Source organism: Pongo abelii, chromosome 10 (genome assembly GCF_028885655.2).
Source record: "Pongo abelii isolate AG06213 chromosome 10, NHGRI_mPonAbe1-v2.0_pri, whole genome shotgun sequence".
Taxonomy (NCBI): Eukaryota; Metazoa; Chordata; class Mammalia; order Primates; family Hominidae; genus Pongo; species Pongo abelii.
The window spans coordinates 22,645,063-22,663,471 of record NC_071995.2 but is presented as its reverse complement, the minus strand read 5'-3'; the positions used below and the strand labels follow the sequence as shown (position 1 = coordinate 22,663,471).

Genomic DNA, 18,409 nt, shown 5'->3' with positions numbered 1-18,409 from the left:
TTAAATTGAATTTTAATAAATTATGCATGTATAAATTGCCTGCAAATAGTTTTATAAGATTTTATGACGAGTTGGTGGGTGCAGTGCACCAGCATGGCACATGTATACATATGTAACTTACCTGCACATTGGGCACATGTACCATAAAACCTAAAGTATAATAATAATAATAATAATAATAATTACAATAAAAGAAAAAAAAAGAAAAAAAAAAAAAAAAGATTTACAACAAAAATAATAATCCCCTTTGTCACTTTTGCCCATTCCCAAATTCCCCTCTTTTAAGGCAATTATTTTCAATATTTTTCATTTCTTCTGGTATTGCCTCTTTTTAAAAGAAAATCTAAGTAATGGCCTTCTGCTTTTTATCTAGTATGAAATATGTAATTTTTTAAATCTACTATGAAAGATGTAACTTTAAAAAGAATAGCTTTCATAAACAACATATTTCCCCATATATTTGTCACTCCTTTTGAAAACATCTCAATATAGTCCGTTATAATTTTGATTAAATCTGTATACAATGTTTATATGACTATGTAAATATTATTCATAGCTGATTCATATATTGTAGTATAATTACATTTCTTGTATAACTTTTTGTTTTTCCTGTAATTAAAATTGCCTTGCTTTTTTTCTTTGCTTAGTTTTCTTTGTTTCTTTCACTAATTTCTTCCCAAATCTGCCAGAAAAAGTGAAGTCATATCAGGAATATTGAAAAAGAATACATTGAGTACCACTGTATGCTACTTACTGCATTCATGGAGCTTACATTCTAGATCAGTAGGTTCAAAGACTCAACATTCTCAATCACTAAGTTCAAATACTTAACATTCCAGCTTAATACATTCAACAAATACTAGCTTTGATTTTTCCTTGGAAATTTCCTTTTGAGAGACATTTATCCTCCTGATCCAATTAAACTGTTGCTCCCCATTTTTGCTGCACAGTAATTTCTTTTCATTCTCATTCCAGAAATTCTATTCATTTGAGTAAGATACTTTGTTTCCTGAACTCAATGATGTATTTTTTTCTTGGTTGACTCCTTCATTTGTGATGAGGATGCCCAGCCGAATAAAAACGTGGGGCCCTTTGTTCAAAACTCCTGTGTCAATCAGTAGTGGAATTGCTCCTGCGAATAGTCAGTGCCTTTTAGCCTGTCCAATGTCATGAGACCCTGTCTCTTAAAAAACAAAAACAAAAACAAAAATGAACAAAAAAAAATTTAAACAAGACCAGCCTGCAGACAGTTAAACCACACAAGACACCCTCAGTGAACATGAACAGGTCACACATACCCGTGAAGCTAGCTCGGTTCTCAAGTTTGGGGAATTACAATGTTAAAAAAAAATCCTCCTAATGATATAATGTTTATACTTGGGGAACAAATAATTGAAATATAAACTTGATCTGTGGAGTTATTTGGGAGAGCGAGTGATTTGTTGTCTTTTGTGTGTGTGTGTGTGTGCCCGAGATTCTATAGTGAATCTTCGTTCATTATTTCCCTTTCCTGATTTAATTGTGAGTGACAGAAAATGAAGTCTGGTCTTCCTTCCCAGAATTGCCTGACAGATTAGCCAATATTTCCAAGGTAAAATGAGCTCCTAGACTCAAATAATAAGACATTTGAGAGCACAGCCATTTGAATTAAAAAATAACAGATTAGGTTACAGATACAAACAGAATCAGAATATTAGAAGTTACAAAGAATTAAAGTAATAAACATAATAAAAAAGAAAAAGTATAGTTACTAACAATATGAAATAAGAACAATAAAACACCAAAAGAACAGAGGATACTATGTATAAAAAGTAATTGCATAATGAACGCAGCAGATGGGATAAGTAGCAGAATGGATAAAGCTTGAGAACGAGGTACTGAAAGAGAATATCAGATGGAGAAAATCCTCCAGATGGAAGAAGCCAAGGACAAAAAGTAGGAAAATATAAAAGAGGAGCCAAGAGATGAGGATAATGGAAAAGTGCTAACTTCCTAGAATTAAAATATTTTACAAGTCTTCATAATGAAAGAGCTTATAGAATGCTAAAAAAGAGAAATATTGAAAAGCACATACACAAATACTATAGTGAAATTCGAGACTAACAAAGACAAAGAAAAAATATAAAAACTTCCCAAGAGAATAAAAAATTGACATGTGAAAGGACAAGAAAATATCAATCTCAGGTTCCTCAATTGCAACACTGGGGTCCAGAATAAATGAAGCAATATTTTAAAAACAACACAGAAAAAGATCTTAAATTTAATGTAAGCCAAATTGTTCTTCAGAAATGAGAGTATAATATAAAAATAATATTCTCAGGCAGACAAGATCTCAGGTTTGTCACACAAAAGCTCCTACTAAAAAGAGTTTTGGATAAAATACTTAAATAAAAAGGAAGAAAAATCCAGGAAATATATGAAATGTATGAGGTAAAGACGATTAAAAGAATAAACATTTGTTGCTGTTTTAAAAATTGCTAACTGCCCTTCTCCCCAAATATATTCACAAAAACCCAGATGCAAATTTGAAAGTCTAGATAATGATAGTATGGTAGGAATCAAGAGGATAGTTCTAGTCTCATTAAGGGGGAAATAGAGATGTAAATTTTAAAATAAAGTAAGAAAGAATATAAAACAAAAAGTGGGACAAACTGAAATAATGAATTAAGATAATAACAGCAGGTCTAAGTATATCAATAATTAAAAAAAAAAGATTAGACTGAACTCACCAGTTAAAAGATATGATTTGATAAGTAAATAATCCAAATGTGTACCAAAAAGATAAGAACATTTAAAGATCAAAAGTAAAAATATGAAGAAAAGATACATCAGGCAAATGTTAGCCAAGTGAAAATTAGCGTAGTTATTTATATCCAATAAAATAGACTTTAAGGTACAAAATAATGATTAGGAATACAATATATCATCAAATAATAATAAGGGTTCAATGCACTATGGAGGTGTAGAAATTTTAAGCCTTAAAATACTTGAATGCAAATTAATAATATGAGAGAAATGTTTATAAATCCAGGATTATACTAAAATTTCAGTACATCCTTTCATTATTGGTAAGTTAAATATATAAAAGTTTGGAAATATTGAAAATATCTAAACACTAAAATATCCTAATAATACATGCAACAAATTTGATGTGATAGACAGGTACAGAGTTGTTCTGCATCTAACATTTAGAGATGGCACATTTCTCTGAAGAAAATGTGAGACATTTACAAAAGCTGATCAGAATCCAGGCAATAAAATAAGTTCAATAAATTTAAAAAATCAAGCATCATTCAGATCCCAGTCTTTGAACACAATGCAATTAAGTTAGTTAATGGCAAAACATAAATACAAAATTCCACATATTTGGAAATTTAAAAAAATTAGCAAATAACTCACAGGTTAAGGAAAACATGATATGAAAATTAAAAATTATCTAGAACTAAATTATAAGAAAACACTACTTAGCAACATGTATTGTACTTCGAGAGAAACTTATAACTTTAAGAGCTTACATTGGAAAAGAAGAAATTAAAAAAAAAAAAAGAGGCTGGAAGCAGTGGCTCACTCCTGTAATTCCAGCACTTTTTGAACGGAGCTGGGTCCGGCTGCATTTTCTCCTGGCCCAATAATGAGAAGCAGACAAACTAGGAAAGAAGGGAATTTATTGCTATTGCTGGATACAGGGAGAAGTTTGGAGATAGTTCCACCAGACCAACTCAAAGTGTTACAATTTTCTTAGTGCTTATTTGGTTGGGGATATGTGTCTATGTGCAGTACAGCATTCCCCTAAATCTATAGGTAACTAATTTTGTTTCAACTAGAAGGTCAGAGGGCAAAAAAAAAAAAAAAAAAAAAAAATGCTTGCTAAGTCCAGTGAAGCTGTGAGGGCCCCAATACCTTCAAGGCCTGTCTACTGTGGTACCGGAGTGATTATTTCTAGCTTATCTTCTTTATAGCTTGGTCCGGAAAGCTGTCTTAGACTCTCCAATAAATCTATTCAAACAGCTGCCTCTGTTACCGTGACTCATCTCAGATATTGTCAACCTGAGACGGGTCCTGGTACTAGGAATGTAAGGCTGTCTCTATTATTTTGACTTGCTCCAGCACGGGAGAAGGCTATGCAAGGCTCCTGATGACCATGTTTTCATTTCTAGCTTTGATGTCTGGGCACTGATTTCCCTGGGTTTAACTATTTGCTCAATGTTAAGGCAGCTCTGTGGAAATTTGTCTGTGTAACTGGAGTGCTATGCAGGCCTATCTGTACGACTGTCATGCAGGCCTGTCTGTGGGATTGTCAGGGAGAATTGGATTGCCACACTTTGGGAGGCCGAGGCAGGTGGATTGCTTGAGGCCAGTAGCTTGAGACCAGCCTGGCCAACATGGAGAAACCCCATCTCTACTAAAAATACAAAAATTAGCCAGGCATGGCGGCACGCGCCTGTAGTCCCAGCTACTCAGGAGGCTGAGGCAGGAGAATTGCTTGAACCCAGGAGGAGATGGAGGTTGCACTGAACAGAGAATGAGCCACTGCATTCCAGCCTGGGAGACAGAGGGAGACTCCTTCTCAAAAAAAAAAAAGAAAAAAGAAAAAAAAGATACAGAAAAGAAGAAAGTATTACAATCAGTTAATTAGGTATCTATCTTAGGAAGTCATAAACACAAAGCAATAGCACAAATAATATAGGAAGAAAGGAATATGTGTACTTATATACCAAAATCAACAAAAAAATACAAAAATAAAATTAAGAGGCACACAAATATTTCTGGAATATCATTTGTTGGAGTATACTTTGGTGGACAGAAATTCTAACAGGTGAGCAGGTCCCCTATCATCTAGGCATTCTACATTATATCTGGTAGAACTGGATACCAGATTTGGGGAGAGGACTTCTGGCTTTGGACTGCGAAGGAAGCACAAGTCCCTTTTCCTGATTTATTGAAGTGATGGAGTCTAAGTGTACAGGTCATAGCACCGTGACCTGGCAGCATTTTTATCTATATCCTTATTCCTTGATCATGGCATTTATTAATGACAGAACACCAGTACTTCCTTTGTCATGGTGAGAGGCTAAGATTCAAACCTTCTAGAACCTGAGGCCTTCACTTCACTCTACAAGATTGATTGCCTTAAGTACTAAACAGCAGCTAGTTTCCAGTGGAGCATTGCGGGAGGTACCCTGCAGGGAATCAGTCTTGGACAAATTTACTCTTACCTTTCAAAGGTGAAGAAAGGCAAGTATTTTTAAAAACCTAACAAAATAGAAAAATTCATAAGTGCAATTAATCACATTAATAGACTACAAATATCATTTCATAAACATTTGATACAATTTAATAATTAATCATGATAAACATTCAAAGTAACTTAGAAGGAAAAGGATCTTGACCTGATAAGTCTCTATGAAATAATACTTCATAGATATACCTTTTTTTTTTTCTTGAGACGGAGTCTCACTCTATCATCAGGCTAGAGTGTAGTGGTGCGATCTTGGCTCACTGTAACCTCTGCCTCCCGGGTTTAAGCGATTCTCCTACCTCAGCCTCCCAAGTAGCTGGGACTACAGGGGCCCGCCACCATGCCCAGGTAATTTTTGTATTTTTAGTAGGGATGGGGTTTCTCCATGTTGGTTAGGCTGGTCTCAAACTCCTGACCTCAGGTGATCCGCCCGCCTTGGCCTCCCAAAGTGCTGGGATTACAGGCATGAGCCACCGTGCCCAGTCTTCATAGATATTACAAAACATATTTGATATCTCTATAGGTAACATTATAATGCTTTTTAAAACATATTAAGAAAATACTAAATCCTAAATAGATATATCATGTTCATGGATGAAACAGTATCATACTGATGGCCAGGCACAGTGGCTTACACCTATAGTCCCAGCACTTTGGGAGGCCAAGGTGGGCTGATCTCTTGAGCTCAGGCAATATGGCAAAACCCCGTTTCTATAAAGAAATACGAAAAATTAGCTGGGTGTGGTGGAGTGCGCCTGTAGTCCCAGCTACTTGGGTGGCTGAGGTGGAAGGATCATCTGAGCCCAGGAGGTCCTCAAAGCTGCAGTGAGCTGATTATGCCACTGCACTCCAGTCCAGGCAATGGAGTGAAACCTTGTCTCAAAAAAAAAAAAAAAAAAAAATTATACGGATGACATTCCTCCTCAAATTGATCTATAGGTTCAGTGTAAGTAACAGTCATAAAATTTGATAAGATTACACCCACTTTACACAGCCAATTAAAAGGTCACAAACAGAACACTTCTAAAGGGAAGTCTGTGAGGGGTGGATTGGGATTTTACTTACTGGATTCTAATGCTTATGATGAAGCCATAACAATGAACACAGTGTGAGGATAGTTAAATTGACACAGTGTAATAGAATGAGCCCAGAAACAGGTCGAAATATGTTTGGGATTTTGGTGTATGATCACAGTTCCATGAGAGATCAACGAGGAACAGAGATTGGAGCTGGAAAAAGCATATCTATATGGAAAAAGATAATATTGAATTTCTATTTCATATCATATACAAAAATAATCTCCAGGTAGATTAAAGATTTACATATCATGGGCGTGGTGGTGGGTGCCTGTAGTCCCAGCTACTCAGGAGGCTGAGGCGGGAGAATGGCATGATCTGGGAAAGGCGGAGCTTGCAGTGAGCCAAGACTGCACCACTGCACTCCAGCCTGGGCGACAGAGCGAGACACCGTCTCACAAAAAAAAAAAAAAAAAAAGATTTACATATCACGGGCGTGGTGGTGGGTGCCTGTAGTCCCAGCTACTCAGGAGGCTGAGGCGGGAGAATGGCATGATCTGGGAAAGGCGGAGCTTGCAGTGAGCCAAGACCGCACCACTGCACTCCAGCCTGGGCGACAGAGCGAGACACTGTCTCACCAAAAAAAAAAAAAAAAAAAAAAAAAAGATTTACATATCAAAAACAACATTTTCAAACATCTTTTAAAAATTTAGAGTTTTGTTTTTTAACATCTTTAGGCAGGGTAGGATTTCTTAAACCAGTAACAAATAAGCATTGGCTACAAGAGAAAACATTTAAAATTTTGACTGTATTAAAAGCAAGGATTTTTTTTTCTTCCTCAGGCTCAAGATGGCTACTGAAAAAGCAAGAATTTTTGTTTATCAAAAGCCAACATAAAGAATGAACTTACAAATAACATAGTGGGAGAAAGTATTTACAATGCACAAAACTAACAGGTTACAATTAATAATACACAAAGAATCTTTACTCATTAATAAAAAGAGGACAAATAACCCAATAGAAAAACAGACAAGATAAATGAACAGGCACATCAGAGAGAAGAAATGCAAATAGCCAATAAACATATGAAGAAAATGTTTACTCTCTTTAGTGATCAGAAAAATACACATTGAAATAATGAGATATAATTTTATACCTAACCATTTGAGAAAAATAAAAACTTTGAATATATCAATATATTTAAATAACACTGACACATGACTGCTGAGAGTGTAAAATGGTATCACTACTAGAATACAGTTTGGATTTGCCTCTTAGAGTTGAGCATTAACACGCCATTTGATGCACCAGTTCACAGGCAAGTCTATTCCCAAAAGAAACTTTTGCACTTACATAGTAGAAACTGTTCTAAATAGCAAAACCCAAAGAACAATCCAAATGCTCATTAAAGGGAAAATTAGATGACTACATTGTGGTGCATTCACCCAGTGTAGTATTCTACAGCTATAACAATAAATTAATAAGAATTATGTAATAATGTGGATGAATGGATAGTTACAACGTGGATGAATGATAGCAATGAGTGAGAAAAATATTCCCTCAAGTTATACATAGCCTCAATCTCTCTCTGTATAAAGTTTAAAGCAATTAAACACACATACACACAAGCACACATGCATTCTCTCTCTCTCTCTCTCTTTAGGAATATGCATAAATGCAATTGCAAAACTATATAAAATTGAAAGTAAGGTAATGATAAACGGAAGATTCGTGATGGACTCAAGATTCAGGTAGAGGTTTCCTCAGACTGGGGGAGACAGGTGGTGGGTTGGTGGGGGAATCCAGACTCTTAGATTTAGTTGATTGACGAAGTTTTAGATTTCATAAATAGAAGTATACCATGCCTGAAGAATGATGAGAGCAAGGGGATGATCCAAGGATTATGATTAATTCAATGTTATGCTCCTGAGAGCTATTAAATAAAATATTCTCCAAATGAAGGATTTCCTGGAGGGCATACTTTCCACATTTTAAAAATAGAGCACAAAAAATAGAGCACAGAAGAAAATGTATGGGACACCACACCTGTCTAATTAATGCTCATTGAGAGGAAAGAACTTGTGTAATGGGGTGAAGAGAACACACATAATGTGTTTGATGTTTAGAGTGATATAGCAGGATGTGCAGACTCTGAAGGAAGACTGTGTACTACACAGCTCAAATATAAGACTGTGATCTCAGAGTGTGTTTTCAAAGACAACAAGGGTAGATATGTCACCATAGTCATGTGAATTCATCCCAATACTTTGCATTGGGATTTATCTGTTTAGCCATAGGTCCCAATTTTTACTAGAGCTTCTGCAGACACTACCACAAACTGGCCACTACTGCTACCAGAAGCATTGTTTTGCACCAGAGATCAGCAAACCTTTTTCCATAAAGGTCTAAATATAATATTATTATATTACAAATATTTTAGAGTTTGTTAGATATAATATCACTGTTTCAAATATCCAAATCTGCCTTGTATTTGTGAAAGGAGCCATAAATAAAATTTGAATGATTGAACGTGACTGTGTTCCAGTAAAGCTCTAATTACAAAATCCGGTGGCAGGCCAGATTCCACCCACAGGCTGACCCTAGTTTTATACTATCTATCCAATAGTTGGTCTTTGTATCTTATAGAGGTGGAATATGAATACAATATGTTGCCAATATGATGAGATGGTCTTTATCCCATGTCTTAGAGTTTAATGAGTTATACCACAACAGTTGCTTCATCTTCCAATATGAAAAGAAGCAAAACCTCAGGATCCACCCTACAGGAGTCCCTCCAACAGAATTATCATCAAGTGACACTGTCTCCAGAGTTACGAATTTGAGATGAGAAGCAAACAGTAACAGAATTTGAAAAGAAGATTCTCAGTTTTCTTTGGGAACTAAAACTTGGTTGCTTTTAGAACCCAGGATACCTTTCTGAGGGTGATCCACAAACTCTGTCTACCTCCACCACCTGTCTTTTTATAAGTTTGGGACAATTTGAAAGTTTTATTCTACCAGCCTTTAAAAAGTTTTATTCTACCAGTTATTTGGAAGTTGTTTTAGAAGAGCGTTGGGGATGTTTGGTGGTCTTTGGACATAATTTTCTCCATCCTATTTGTTAGGATGGACAAAAAGCTCACTTTTTGCCGTGACTATTCTCTGTCTTATCTATAAGTGCGTGCGTGCGGGAGCATGTACACACACACACACACACACTCGAGCGCGCGCCGAGGCAGCCAAACATCTTCATAGCTGCTTCCCTGATGTATATGCTTGCCTAGAACTTTTACTTGCCAGCTTACAGGACCAGTATCTTCAACATGATACTGAGTTTCATCAACAGAGAAGGCAACTGGGACACTTTTTGTTGGGCAGTTGCGGGTTTCTGGTAGACTCACCGGCAAATTGAAGAGCACAGTCTTTGAGTACAACATTATATGTGGTAAAGTGGTACTTAAAGTTAAGAAATCACATTGAATATTGGGAGTAGAGTGAGGGTCAACAGTGGCAACTTAAAGGACTCTATGTTTCACTGTTGCTGAGGGAGGGATGATGACCTTGGTTAGATATTTATTCAAAGAAGAGTATTGTTTCTGATTAAAAAAAAAGAGGGAGGTTGATAGACACAAAGAAGCAAGGGAAGAATGTGTTTTTATGACTAAGGGACATTATCAGTGTTTTAGAAACACTTTATGCATGGTTAATAGATGCGTTTGTCATATAAAACAGGCATTTTTGTGTATTTTGGACAGGCCCATCTAAATCACAGGAACATTATTTTGTGTAAAAATTTACCAGAGTGACTAAGGTACTAGGGAAAATAGTTTGGTGCCTTAACAACTCCTTATCCGAGGAGTTGCCACAGAATTTTCTAAACATTCCCCCTATAGAAAGCCTTCCAGAAAAGCTCAATCAGTAAACCTTTCACGGTCTCTCCCAAATATGTTCTGAATGTGTGCAGATTTTTACTGTCAGTTGCACCAAACTTATACCCATTGACCATATCTTGCCTGGGCTTTTGCGGTAGCGATTTGGCTCTACTCTTCCTTCCCCTGGCCAGTCCTGTCTCCACAGAGCAGCCAAAGACTTTTTTTTTTTTTAATTTATTTTTATTTTCATTGGACAGGGTCTCTGTCACCCAGGTTGGGGTACAGTAGCACAATCTTGGCTCACTGCAGTCTTGACTTCCCAGGCTCAAGAGATCCTCCAGCTCAGCCTCCTGAGTAGGGAGTAGCTGGGACTACAGGCACACACTACCATGCCTGGCTAATTTTTGTATTTTTTATAGACACAGGATTTCGCCATGTTGCTCAGGCTAGTCTTCAACTCCTGAGCTCAAGCGATTTGTCTGCCTTGGCCTCCCAAAGTGCTTGGATTATAGGCATATGCCACTGCACCTGGCCCAAATAGGCCTTTTGAAAACACAAATTTGATCAAGTAATTTTTCTGCTTCACACCCTCCTATGGATTCCCATTTCCAATAGAATACAACCCTAACTCCTTGCTGGGCATAGTGCAGTATGTGACCTGGCCTCTGCTCAACGCTCCAACTGCATCTTGTTCCCCTTTCTCCTCAGTGAGGATAGCTCTTTCTCCAGCTACACCAACCTTCTTACCAAATATGCCAAGCTTGTTTCCTTCCATCCTAGGGCTTTTGCATTTGCTGATCCCCACGCTTGAAGGGCTCTGTCTCTAGATATTCACACATTTTTTCCTTCTTATGCTTTGAATTTCATTTCAAGCATTATTTCATCAAGGATCTTTCCAGTCCACTCCCCAAAAATGTAAACCCCTGGGCATTCCCAAGCCCATCATTCTGTTTGATTTTCTTCAGAGCACTTTTCCCTTCCTGAAATTATTTTGTTAAATTGTTTCATAAAAGCCTTGGATGATCTTGACAGAAGATGGAAAAGTGAAACAAGGAGGTAGGTATGGGTGGGAGCCAGGCATGGGGCCAGGGTGCTTTTGAACATAGGCAATGTGTCTATGTTTTCTTTTGAGAAAAGATGGGATATATAAACTACCATATGTTTTCTGTGGTTTGGTTCTTCACTGCTTTGAACATTCTAAGAGTTTATACATATTTCAACAAAAGAAAGAGAAAGAACATGCATCTGTCTCCAAAATTATTTTAAATCTCTTTCACATCTATTTCCTAATTTAATATCAACTACTGAGAGGCAGTATAGTGTAGTGTTCTGAAGCTGACTGAATCCCCATTCTTCTGCTTACCAGCTGTGAAATCTTGGGGATGATAAAGCTTATCTGTACCTGTGTCCTATCTGGAAAAGTGGGATAATAATAGTACTTATATTAAACATTTGTTGAGAGGATTACATTAGTTAACAGCCCTGTGTTCCTAGAATGACCTGTGGCACATCATAAATATTCAACAAATGTTAACTCTAATTTTTACCAGAGAATAGAAAACAATCCTGCCGCTTGAAGCTTCTCAAGAGAAATGAAAGGTTGAAATTTCCATTTCCACTCCAGATGAGGTGGCAGGAGTGATCAGGGCTCCTCCCCTCACTTTTGAAGCCGTTCCCAGGTTTTGTCCACAGAGCTTCACTACTGGCAGATATTTTTCTGTCTGTCCTTCTTCAAAATACTTAAATAGTTGGAAATAGTGAAAGAAGTCTCATTATCAGCAACTGAGAAGCAGTACAAGTAACATCTGAGAAATTCTAAAAGGGATTTTAGAAAAAAATGTTCTGATTTGGTTACCACGTGTTGCACACATGCACGCATACACACACACACCATTTTAAATATATTTACTCATTCAACCTAGCAAAAGAAAAGGATTCCCTCTTAATCTTAATTGTTGACTTATTTTCTTTCTTCCTTCAACCAGACCAAAATCCATGAGTAGTAATTTAGACTCTTTTGCTTATAACAATATCTCTAGAACCTAGAAATATTTGGCATAGAGTAGGTGCTCAATAAATATTTGTTGAATGAAGTAACAACATCAGCAACTCTTTGAGGTAGGTGCTATGATTATCCTGTGGTATATGTTTAAAAATGAGGTTAATTAACTTGTCCAAGATAACAGCTAGTCAATGCTAGTGCTGGGTTCAGCTAGTGCTTTTAAACATTCCATAGCATTGCATCATGTTTCTCCCTTTAAAATATCAATCCACTTAAGTCCTTAGTCCATCTGGAGTTAATTTTTGTATAAGGTGTAAGGAAGGGGTCCAGTTTCAATTTTCTGCATATGGCTAGCCAGTTCTCCCAGCACCATTTATTAAATAGGAAATCATTTCCCCATAGCTTGTTTTTGTCAGGTTTGTCAAAGATCAGATGGTTGTAGATGTGCGGTCTTATTTCTGAGATCTCTTTTCTGTTCCTTGGTTGACGTGTCTGTTTTTGTACCAGTACCATGCTGTTTTGGTTACTGTAGCCTTGTAGTATAGTTTGAAGTTTGGGTATCGTGATGCCTGCAGCTTTGTTGTTTTTGCTTAGGATTATCTTGGCTATATGTGTCTATACTTGTCTTTTTGGTTCCATATGAATTTTAAAGTAGTTTTTTTTCGAATTCTGTGAAAAATGTTAATGGTAGTTTAAGACTCAAATGTAAAACCCAAAACTATAAAAACCCTAGGGGAAAATCTAGGCAATATTATTCAGGATATAGGCAAGGGTAAAGATTTCATGATTAAAACATCATAAGAAATTGCAACAAAAGCAAAAATTGACAAATGAGATCTAATTAAACTAAAGAGCTTCTGCACAGCAAAAGAAACTATCATCAGAGTGAACAGACAAACTACAGAATGGGAGAAAATTTTTGCAATCTATCCATCTTACAAAGGTCTAATATCCAGACTCTATAAGGAATTTAAATTTACAAGAAAAAAAAAACCATTAAAAAGTGAGCCAAGGACATGAACAGACACTTCTCAAAAGAAGATGTTTATGCAGTCAACGAACATTTAAAAAAGTTCAACATCGCTGATCATTAGAGAAATGCAAATCAAAATCACATTGAGATATCATCTCATGCCAGTCATAATGGTGATTATTAAAAAGTCAAGAAACAACAGATGCTGGAGAGGTTGTGGACAAATAGGAATGCTTTTACACAGTTGGTGGGAATTTAAATTGGTTCAATTATTGTAGAAGACAGGGTGATAATTCGTCTAAGATCTAGAACCAGAAATACTATTTGAGCCAGCAATCCCATTAGTGGGTATACACCCAAACGAATATAAATCATTCTGTTATAAAGATATATGCATGTGTGTGTTCATTGCAGCACTATTCACAATAGCAAAGACATGGAATCAACCCAAATGCCCATCAATGATAGACTGGATAAAGAAAATGTAGTATATACACACCATGTAATACTACACAGCCATGAGAAGGAATGAGATCATGTCCTTTGCAGGGACATGGATGGAGCTGGAAGCCAGTGTCCTCAGCAAACTAATGCAGGAACAGAAAACTAAACACCACGTTTCTCACTAATAGTGGGAGCTGAACAATGAGAATATGTGGACACAGTGGGGGGAACGACACAAACTTGGGCCTGTCGGGGAGCGGGGAGGAAGGAGAGCATCAGCATAAATAGCTAATGCATGTGGGGCTTAATACCTAGGTGATGGGTTGATAGGTGCAGCAAATCATCATGGCACATTTTTACCTATGTAACAAACCTGTATGCCCTGCACATGTATCCTGGAATATAAAATAAAATAAAATAAAATAAAATAAATAAATCCAACTATCTTATCCACTCCATTACAAATTACACCTGGATATGACCACCTAATTACTTTACATAGCCCCTAATCTTTTACTCATCCCATCCAGCTAGAAAGTTACTGATATAATAATCTGTAGATACTGGTTTTCGCATCTCAGTCTACTGTTCAAAAATGTCAGTGGCATCCAATGGAAATGAACATCCTTGTCTACATCAACTCTGTTTTCAAGCTTATTCCCGTTTTGGTGTCATTTTTTTCTTAGATATCCAGCTGCACTGAAAATTGAACTCATTCTCAAATATATGTGTGTCAGTTTACTCAATGAGTAAATTAACATATTATCTTTGATTTACAAGAGACTTGTTAAAGGTGCCTAAATCACAAAAGAAAAAATCTGAGAAAATTGAGGCTCAGCAAAGTTTAGTGCCATTAACTGAGGTTTTTCAACAGGATATCGGAGCCAAGGCCACATAAGAGTTAACTGTTTGAAAAAACAACAACCAAAGGAAAAAAAAAAAAACAGCAAGGAGGAGCCTCTGGTTCCAAGTGAGTACAGTAATCTTAGAACCTGTTCCCAAGATTATAACCTGTTTTATGCAACCATCAGAGCCAAAGAAACTTAACCAAAGGATTAAAACTTACATAAACAAAGATTCTTTTACTTACAACTCTGTTTCTCTGATGAACAAGAAGCTGCAGCTTACACGTTTGAGGTGCCTTATTCATACTGGCTACTCAATATGTAATTTTTAAAAAATCTGTTGGTCTTACAGTATGGAAGCAACAAGGAATGGTGATGTTGGTGAATGCTAAGGTAAAAGTCCTTCATTTGTTTGGGTTGTTGTGGGTTGCAATTCAGTCATTTTTACTTGGAAAAATATAAGGAGATTTAATGCTTAGTTATAAGACTCTTTGGGTTTTCTAATTATCTTGTTTATACATTCCTGACAGCAATGGCAATTCTATTTAACGCAGGATTTGTTTTGTGCGGTAGTAATAATATTGTTTGTTTATGCATACACAGATACAGATTTACATTTTGAGTTTTCACATATGTAGTTACAAGTGGCTTGGAGCGTTAGAAGTACATCTAAATGATTCCGGATAATGTTTTCCTCCTGCCTTGTCATTGGCCTGGAAAGTCCCTTTTTGTTTATCCAGTTCTTCCACAACCATCGTTCAAATTCTGATCAAGCCCTGTGTTCTTCACATGTCTCTCTCTCTCTCTCTCTGGAAATCTTAGAATGTTAGTTGTGTATAACATACATATCTACACACTTAACACTCACATATACACATTTTATTGGAGTTTTCTTTTAAAATTCAAAAATGAGAACATTACTTTTTCAAAGCTAAGTAACAGAAGAGTATATAAAAAAGTCAATTTTGGGCATATCTTTTTACATTTCTTTCTATGCTCATGTAAAACGTACATGATTTATGTAATTATACACATATGCTCCCCCCACAACTTTTACTCACAAATATAAGATCATCATTACATACATATCTTGACTTGTTGCTGTAATTATTTAACTATGAACTATGGACATCCCTCTAGGTCAGTATGTATATCTAAGTCATGGTTAGTCCATAAATCCTTAGATAAGAATATCTATTTCTGCAGAATGGATTTCTAAAAGTGGAATTGCAGAAACATTGTGTACTGCAATATGCAATCCCATCACTTCTCCACTCCATTCCATTGCATGTGATAAATCTTTCAAACTTTTTTAAATTTACTATATGCAAAAATGAGGGTATTATGCTACTTTTCAATCGCATTTCCTTGGATACCGGTGAGATTTAGCCTCTTTTATAAAAAGGTTATAATAATTTTTGTCTATTTGCATTTTCCTCTTTTATAAACCCCAGTTCATACATTTTACCCACGTTTGCTTTTTCTTTTCAATTTGTAGAAGTTCTCTATTTTACATTAAAGTTATAAAGCTTACCTCTCATATACTTTCCAAACATGTTCTCTATTTTTTAAAAACTTATTTATGGTACTTTTTGCCTTTGTATAAATTTGTACTATTAAAGAAGTAGACTCTACAATTTTTTTCCATTATAGTTTCTTGGTTTTTTTTTTTGTCTTTTTAAAAAAAGTTTTTCTTTAACCTAACATTACTCTTATTTTTCACATATTTTTTACATTTTATTTTAACATTAAAATCCCTAATCCATTGCTCTTTTTCATCTTTAAACATAGCATTATGCAGGAATATCACTATTTTCTTGCTGAATGAAGATCTAATTATAATTATAAACTCATTTATTAAAGAAGCTATACTTTCTCTGCTGAGCTATTATATATTTATTATGTATACGTATATTTCTGCTGAAGTATTTATCATATAATACATTTTCATTTATATTTATATTGGATGTAAGTATAAACTCAGTTTTGTACATTAACATTTTTTTGTGGTCATAACACGCTATTTTAATCAAATTAATATCACAGAAGGCTTTAGTATCCTATGTCAGGTTCCTATCATCTTTTTCAATATTTTTAGGTAAATCTTACATATTTATTCTTCCATATAAAATTTAAAGTCAAACAAGAAAGTAGAAATAAACAAAATAAAAAGTAATTAAAATTAAAAATCATTTAAAATCATAAAGGAAAATTCAAATAAAAATTAGTATCTCAATAAAATCATGATTAAAATTGCATTACATATTTATATTTATTTAGGAAAGATAAAGGTTTTAATAATATTATGGGGTTTTTTGGTCCAGTAAGCATGATAGTTTTTCTTAATTCATGCAAGGTAATCTTTAATATAAAATTTTGCATTCTTCTTCATACAGTTGCACATTTTTGTTAAAGTTTTCTGGGGTACTTTATAGTTCGATTGTTATTGTGAATGATATTTTATTTTTATTTTAATTTTTGTATTATACTGCCAGTATAAAGAAAAGCCTTTGGTTTTATATATTTTGTATCATGTTGCTGTATCAAATTCTTTTATTAATTACAATATAGGACCTTTTTTGTGATTTACAAGTATTAGTAATTGTCTATAATTAAATATATTTTGTTTTTTAATTTACCATATTTATGTATTATTTTCATTCTCTCATTTTCTTGTATTAGCTAATGCAAGAAATACCAAAACAGTGATGAATAATAATGATATTAGCTGGAAACCTTTATTTGTTCCTGATTTTAATGGGACTAGCTTGGTTATTTCACAGCACACTTATGGTGCTTTGTAAAGTGCCTGCTATGTTACTATCATCATCTTCCTGACGAGATGGTAAGCAATTGTTAGTGAAATACTAGTGGAAGGATCTGTTATTTTATGTGAATTAATCCTTCTAGCCATTGATATTAGTGGCTCGAGTGTACCACCCACTCCCAGGTGTTGAGAAATATCTAAATATCTGAAGAAAAAAACTGTTATACAAGCCTCTTGATGGGATAATTTACTATTCCCCAGGACCAGCATTCTAAGCACTTTTTCTTCTCTGTACACAATTGATTTTATGGAGGTGGATGTATCACCTTGTTCAGGAATAGCTTGCTCTAACTGCAGTATGTCTCCCTGCACATTTCTTTTTCTTGTTTTTTTGTTTTTTGGTGTGTGTGTGTGTCTGTGTATTTTTGAGACAGAGTCTCTCTTTGTCACCCAGGCTGGAGTGTGGTGGTACGATCACAGCACACTGCAGCCTCTACCTCCTGAGCTAAAGAGATCCTCCTATCTCAGCCTCCCCAGTAGCTGGGACTACAGGCATGCACTACCACTTCTGGCTAATGTGTGTGTGTGTGTGTGTGTGTGTGTATGTAAAGATGGGGTTTCATCATGTTGCTAAGGCTGGTCTCAAACTCCTGGACTTAAATAATCTGCCCACCTTGGCCTACCAAAGTGCTGGGATCACAGCCCACTGCACTGACCCAACATTTCGTATTGTTGCTGAGCCACTAAGGCAAGCTGACCAGAATGGGAAGAAAGACATACATAGACACTGTCTTTTGAAGCACTGTCTTGTGCATGGGCCCGTGTTTCTTTCTTGAAATCTATTGGCACCTGATCTGGAAAGGCAGTTTTCACTTACAGAAACCCTGGTTTTATCTTTTCTCTATGAAGGTCACTGTGCTATGTTGAACCATGGCTGTGCTCTGCTTATTGCTAGATCGATACAAGGTATTATCAGTTCTGTTATTATTTTATAGAGGTAAGCACTAGGAAATGTGTTTACATGAAGATGCTGTTGAGGGAAGGCATTTTACTACAGTAATGTCACTTGGTTATTTGAACCCTCTATAGTTATATGTCAAAATTCAAATTGTGTTGCAATATCAAAAATTACTGTCAATTGTTAAGTTGGTTTTCTTTCAAGTTTGTTGCAAACAATCAAAATTTTTACAGAAGAATATGTTAGTTATTAGAATCTTTCATTTTGCCAGTTTCTGAGAAATATACCTTACA

The 18,409-nt window shown here is 35.5% G+C and overlaps 1 protein-coding gene across 1 annotated transcript in view; it reads left to right on the top strand.

Moving 5' to 3' along the window:
- The first annotated feature begins 14,554 nt into the window (after nt 1–14,554).
- The window catches only part of SLCO1A2 (solute carrier organic anion transporter family member 1A2), a 150,684-nt gene continuing 146,829 nt past the window's right edge, over nt 14,555–18,409 (top strand). The window contains exon 1 of the mRNA XM_024257159.3: nt 14,555–14,784. The gene's annotated coding sequence lies outside the window, so the exon portion shown is untranslated. The remainder of the gene's footprint in view (nt 14,785–18,409) is intronic.